Raw genomic sequence first — 7,148 nt, 5'->3', positions numbered from 1 at the left:
ATTCCTGAATGCATACAGAATATTCAAGTAAGCAATATGAAAGTCTTTTACTGAATTGAAAACATTAATCTACAGGACACAAATTCTTGAATACATACATGCACAGTGTTACCTGTTCATGCATTCACAGTCCTGCAGTGTTAGAAATGTGAAAGACAATGACATATTAGAAGGTACAGTATATTAAGACCACAGAATGATTACAAAGTTGTCATGACTGTATCTCCATACATCCATACTTGGCCAAACAGGTCTCAGTTGTTCTCTAGCCAACTTAGTATTTTTAATAAAGGGTCTCAAAGGTAAAAGTTGGGTGTTTTAGCAATAAAATGTGGGGATGTTGGGTCTAACAACCAACATCCTGAATTTCTTTTGTATAGGGCACCAGCAAGTAGGATCTATACTGTGGTGTTGGATATGCAGTATAAACCCAATATCTCCATATTAGTCCCTTTTGTGGACAGAAAACTGTGGGGAATAGCACCTAATAAAGACATGTTGGGTTTATACTGCAATGTTGGGTCTGACCAATCTCTCAGTAGAAATCCATCATGTATGTACAAACCCCTTTTAATAAAGGGACTATTACTGAAATGTTGGTTTCGTACAGGGAAATTGGATTTTATTTGGGTTAGGGTTAGTGATTGTTGTAGCTTAAAATGCCGGATTTTGTAGAACCTTTTAAAAAAAATGTGTTGAAAGTTGTGATATTTGTAGGCTTTATTGTCTTTACATCACAAGAGAAAGGGTATTTTAAACAATGTCACATTCTTTTAATCGACACCATATGACATGTAAATAATATTTCTAATTATAGTTATGTAGACATTGAGTTTACATCAGCTCATGACCCTTCAAATATTTTTAATACTCAGATATGTGACTAATGATGCTAAATCTGTATTTTCTGAAAACTCATAACTTTACTCAAGATTTTCTAACAGTCCAGTTGCCTTCAGACTTTAGATGAGCCTTTGCTTTAACATGACCTGGATGACTAAGGACACACATCACACACATCTTTACCCAAACAGATACATTTATTAACATTTTAAAAGAAACATACACACACAGTAAATCTGTGTTTTCATTTTACACCTGAATACTTCAAAAAAGCTCCCAAACCACACTTTTCTTCTGAGATATTTTAATTAGTAAACTCTTTATCCCTCATTCATCATGAAAGTGACTCTGATGATGTTCATGAGGATGTATGTATGGGGTCTTGGGGCTAAGAGGATACCTCTCACTCTCTCTCTCAGCCAAACTGGTGTGAGGAGGTCTAATATGTTGTAACAGACTAGTTTTCTTGCACCATGTTTAACATGTATGTTCCCATATACAGTCCTGCCCTAACTGTAACCCTTATATTTTACAGTGAAACCCAGGCAGTGCAACTGAATCTGCAGCCCACCAATCCAAGTACGTCATTATGCTTGTGCATCAACATTGCTGTCTCCCAGGATATTTCACCGGGTTAAGGACTTTTGCCATGATGATATTATGCGCTCTTACCCCAGAACCAGCTCGTTGTCTAAAAATAACATCTGACGATAATTACTATTATGAAGCTAGAGATAGAAGTGTGTCTCTTAACTGTGAGTTCACCCTTGATTCTGAGGATTTGGAAAATTTGGACAAACAGTGGAACATTGTGCCACCAAACAGGCAGGAAGATGACAAACTTATACTCTGGTATACTCCAAGTATCATTCATAATAATTTATATGTATATTTTGATTTTCTAAGAAATCTTTCACAATAATTTCTACTTTTCAGTATTTGTATTGAAACACCTTTAATACTAGAGAATAACATTTGGAATTTGGAAACACTGATATAGACTAGATTTTGAAAAAATGTCTCAACTTTATGGTGTGGTTTGACTTCCAATTCTGGTATGAATGTTGTCTCTTTGCTTTTATTAAGAACGCAAAGAAGATAAAAGAAAATGCACAAGTTTCTCATCCATGTACCACAAGGTCAACCTTGCTGTGATCTTCATTCTGGGCTTGTAAGACCAACATCTCAAGTTATTCATTTTTTGATTAAGTGTGCTGTATTTATTAGACTGATTATGTAACTTGAAAATGAAATCTAATTTATACTCTAGCACCTTGAATATATGCCCCCTCCTCCGAACCATGGTCAAGAAAACCTTGTCCAGGAACCACAACCAACTGTTGTTGTGGTGGATACTGGGGTAAGTGTTATACTTTTTCATGACTATGGTGTGTAACAATGGCCATAATGACTGATTGATGTCTTCTTTTTGTAGTGCTGCACCAGAAGAGAGTGTGGGGTAAGTGTTATACTTCCTGTTCATGACTACACTGTGTAACAATGGTCATAATGACTGATTGATGTTTTCTTTTTGTAGTGCTGCACTGGACAGGATACATTCGAGATTATTCTTCAAGTTGTTTTTGTTTTAGTAGCCGCCTTGGTGATTTTCATTATGGTCTGGTTTGGCTACATGATGTATTGGAAGAACTAAAATAAAAGTGACTGTTCAACTGTTCAAAGTAAATGTTTACTCATTATCATCTCATATTCATTATCATTAAGTTTTTGAGTAAATTCATGTTTGTTTAATAAAGTCTTTGAAAGGGTCTCAAAGGTAAAAGTTGGGTGTTTTAGACTTCAGATACTGAAAAAGTGGTCTTCAGTAAGCTCATGAATGCTGGAGTCATACTTAAGTTACTTCCTGTTGTGTGAGACAAAGTTGTCATCACTGTATCTCCATACATCCATTTTTGGCCAAACAGGTCTCAGTCGTTTTCTAGCCAACTTAGTATTTTTAATAAATAAAGGGTCTCAAAGGTAAAAGTTGGGTGTTTTAGCAATAAAATGTGGGGATGTTGGGTCTAACAACCAACATCCCGAATTCCTCTTGTATAGGGCACATTACCAGCAAGTAGGATCTATACTGTGGTGTTAGATATGCAGAAAAAACCCAACATCTCCATATTAGTCCCCTTTGTGGAAAGAAACTGTGGGAAATAGCGCCTAATAAAGAAATGTTGGGTTTATACTGCAATGTTGGGTCTGACCAATATCTCAGTAGAAATCCATCATGTATGTACAAACCCCTTTTAATAAAGGCACTATTACTGAAATGTTGGTTTTATACAGGGAAATTGGGTCAGACTCAACATTGCAGTATAGACCCAACATCTTCACATTAGTCCCTTTTGTGGAAAAAACTGTGGAAAATAGGGTCTAATATGGAGATGTTGGTTCTATACTGAACTTTTGCTCTCTTCATGCGCACAGGAGATGGGTCTGCTCCGATTGGCTGAAAAGTTAACGACTGCGCTGATTGGCTGCTCCAGTGTGTCAGTTATGTAGTGGATTTATGTGAACTGGCCGCGAAGTATCATCTGCTTTGTGTTTTAGAAAACGTAAAGATTAAAGATTTCAGCTTTTCTCCAGGTAAGAGTCAAGTTCTGGTTTGTAGCCCACTTTCTGTTTCCTTTTTCTGTTATGTTGCTGTAATGCTGCACAATTACACCACCCTTTTACTCTTTTGCTTGCTAAAATGCTGTTCAGATGGGGATTTGTGGCCCACTTTGATCTCTTTTGTAGATTAAGGTTTTATTTTATTTGGAAATCTCTGAGCTCCGATTGGCGGAGGTGGAGGTAAAAGTTCCGCAAGTGAATCTGTCCATTTTCTCTGTATAGTAATAACTGAGGACCCACTTTTGCAGTAAAAGATTAAAACTTGTAAAAAGTCTGATACAATGTATTCAGCTGAAAACTTCTTTTTTAATCAGAGCTAAGCACAGTCTATATACTTCATGTTCACTATAATACTTGTGTAAAAAAATCACAACTTCAAAAATGAGGCCCATTCAGTTGAAAATGAATAATGCTGAAATGCAGTTTTACTTTACACAAAATCCCAAGCCTACACAATTAACGTTTTCAACATTGTAAAAATATATGAAAACATAGACAAAATTATTGTAGCAATGTTTGCTAAGAAGCTGGTATTTTCATTGTGGTTCTACCAAATCCAGTAATTACAGGACTATGAAATAATCAACTTTTAACTTGTGTCATCACTTGAAATTCCTGAATGCATACAGAATATTCAAGTAAGCAACATGAAAGTCTTTTACTGAATTGAAAACATTAATCTACAGGACACAAATTCTTGAATACATACATGCACAGTGTTACCTATTCATGCATTCATAGTCCTGCAGTGTTAGAAATGTGAAAGACAATGACATATTAGAAGGTACAGTATATTAAGACCACGGAATGATTACAAAGTTGTCATGACTGTATCTCCATACATCCATACTTGGCCAAACAGGTCTCAGTCGTTCTCTAGCCAACTTAGTATTTTTAATAAAGGGTCTCAAAGGTAAAAGTTGGGTGTTTTAGCAATAAAATGTGGGGATGTTGGGTCTAACAACCAACATCCTGAATTTCTCTTTTATAGGGCACCAGCAAGTAGGATCTATAATGTGGTGTTGGATATGCAGTATAAACCCAATATCTCCATATTAGTCCCTTTTGTGGAAAGAAACTGTGGGGAATAGCACCTAATAAAGACATGTTGGGTTTATACTGCAATGTTGGGTCTGACCAATCTCTCAGTAGAAATCCATCATGTATGTACAAACCCCTTTTAATAAAGGGACTATTACTGAAATGTTGGTTTTATACAGGGAAATTGGATCTTATTTGACATAATCAATAAAAAAAATGTATTACATCATTGACAGAATATGCTTTGGAATATTTTATATACTTTGTGCATTTATTACCACTCCCCTAGGATGTTAGTGGGCTTTTGTGATTGTTGTAGCTTAAAATGCTGGATTTTGTGGAACCTTTTAAAAAAAAATGTGTTGAAAGTTGTGATATTTGTAGGCTTTATTGTCTTTACATCACAAGAGAAAGGGTATTTTAAACAATATCACATTCTTTTAATCGACACCATATGGCATGTAAATAATATTTTTAATTATAGTTATGTAGACATTTAGTTTACATCAGCTAATGACCCTTGTACTTTTCAGTACTTGTATTGAAACACCTTTAATACTAGGGAATAACATTTGGAATTTGGAAACACTTATATAGACTAGATATTGAAAAAATGTCTCAACTTTATGGTGTGGTTTGACTGCCAATTCTGGTATGAATGTTGTCTCTTTCCTTTTATTAAGAACGCAAAGAAGACAAAAGAAAATGGATGTCCTCCATGTACCACAAGGTCAACCTCGCTGTGATCTTCATTCTGGGCTTGTAAGACCAACATCTCAAGTTATTCATTTTTTGATGAAGTGTGCTGTATTTATTAGACTGATTATGTAACTTGAAAATTAAATCTAATTTATTCTCTAGTACCTTGAATATATGGCCCCTCCTCCGAACCATGGTCAAGAAAACATTGTCCAGGAACCACAACCAACTGTTGTTGATGTAGATACTGGGGTAAGTGTTATACTTTTTCATGACTATGGTGTGTAACAATGGCCATAATGACTGATTGATGTCTTCTTTTTGTAGTGCTGCACTAGAAGAAAGTGTGGGGTAAGTGCTATACTTCCTGTATAACATGACAAAGTTGTCAGGACTGTATCTCCATGCATCCATATTTGGCCAAACAGGTCTCAGTTGTTCTCTAGCAAACCTAGTATTATTTATAAATAAAGGGTCTAAAAGGTAAAAGTTGGGTGTTTTAGCAATAAATTGTGGGGATGTTGGGTCAAACAAACAACATCCCTAATTTCCCTTGTAAAGGGCACATTACCAGCAAGTAGGGTCTATACTGTGGTGTTGGGTCTGACTTGTAAGACCAAGATCTCAAGTTATTCATTTTTTGAAGTGTGCTGCATTTATTAGACTGATTATGTAACTTGAAAATGAAATCTAATTTATTCTCTAGCACCTTGAATATATGTCCCCTTCTCTGAACCAAAGAGAAGAAAACATATTCCAGGAACCACAACCAACTGTTGTTGTTGTGGATACTGGGGTAAGTGTTATACTAAACAATGGCCATAATGACTGATTGATGTCTTCTTTTTGTAGTGCTGCACTAGAGGAGAGTATGGGGTAAGTGTTATACTTCCTGTTCATGACTACACTGTTTAACAATGGCCATTATTACTGATTGATGTTTTCTTTTTGTAGTGTGGCAATCAACAGGATACAATATAGATTATTATTCAAGTTGGTTTAGTGCTAGCAGCTGTATTGGTGATTACCATTATGGTCTGGCTTGGCTACGTGACATGTGACTGTTCAACTGTTCAAAGTAAATGTTTACTCATTATCATCTCATATTCATTATCATTAAGTTTTTGAGTAAATTCATGTTTGTTTAATAGTCTTTGAAAGGGTCTCAAAGGTAAAACTTGGGTGTTTTAGCAATAAATTGTGGGGACGTTGGGTCTAACAACCAATATCCCTAATTTCCCTTGTAAAGGGCACATTACCAGCAAGTAAGGTCTATACTGTGGTGTTGGGTCTGACTTTGTAAGACCAACATCTCAAGTTATTTGTTTTTTGAAGTGTGCTGCATTTATTAGACTGATTATGTAATTTGAAAATTAAATCAAATTTATACTCTAGCACCTTGAATATATGGCCCCTCCTCTGAACCAAAGAGAAGAAAACCTTGTCCAGGAACCACAACCAACTGTTGTTGTTGTGGATACTGGGGTAAGTGCTATACTAAACAATGACCATAATGACTAATTGATGTCTTCTTTTTGTAGTGCTGCACTACAAGAGAGTGCGGGGTAAGTGTTATACTTCCTGTTCATGACTATACTGTGTAACAATGGCTATAATGACTGATTGATGTTTTCTTTTTTTTAGTGCTGCACTGGACAGGATACATTTGAGATTATTGTTCAAATTGGTTCTATTTTAGTAGTCGCTTTCGTGATCTCCATCATGGTCTGGCTTGGCTACATGGTGTATTGGAAGAAATAAAATAAAAGTGACTGTTCAACTGTTCGAAGTAAATGTTTACTCATTATCATCTCATATTCATTATCATTAAGTTTTTGAGTAAATTCATGTTTGTTTAATAGTCTTTGAAAGGGTCTCAAAGGTAAAAGTTGGGTGTTTTAGCCTTTAGATACTGAAAAAGTGGTCTTCAATAATTTCATGAATGC

The 7,148-nt window shown here is 35.5% G+C and overlaps 1 long non-coding RNA gene across 1 annotated transcript; it reads left to right on the top strand.

Moving 5' to 3' along the window:
• Nucleotides 1-823: 823 nt before the first annotated feature.
• Nucleotides 824-6,365, top strand: LOC139626587 (uncharacterized). Its single transcript, XR_011692346.1, has 4 exons — nucleotides 824-1,422; nucleotides 1,930-2,014; nucleotides 2,114-5,265; nucleotides 5,365-6,365. It is a non-coding gene; the product is annotated as an uncharacterized lncRNA (long non-coding RNA).
• Nucleotides 6,366-7,148: the final 783 nt, after the last annotated feature.

This window comes from Trachinotus anak, unplaced genomic scaffold (genome assembly GCF_046630095.1).
Source record: "Trachinotus anak isolate AG129_WGS33_773 ecotype Australia unplaced genomic scaffold, CSIRO_AGI_Tana_v1 ptg000010l, whole genome shotgun sequence".
Lineage (NCBI taxonomy): Eukaryota > Metazoa > Chordata > Actinopteri > Carangiformes > Carangidae > Trachinotus > Trachinotus anak.
Note: the sequence above shows the minus strand (reverse complement) of the source record. Positions and strands in the feature narration are given on the sequence as shown.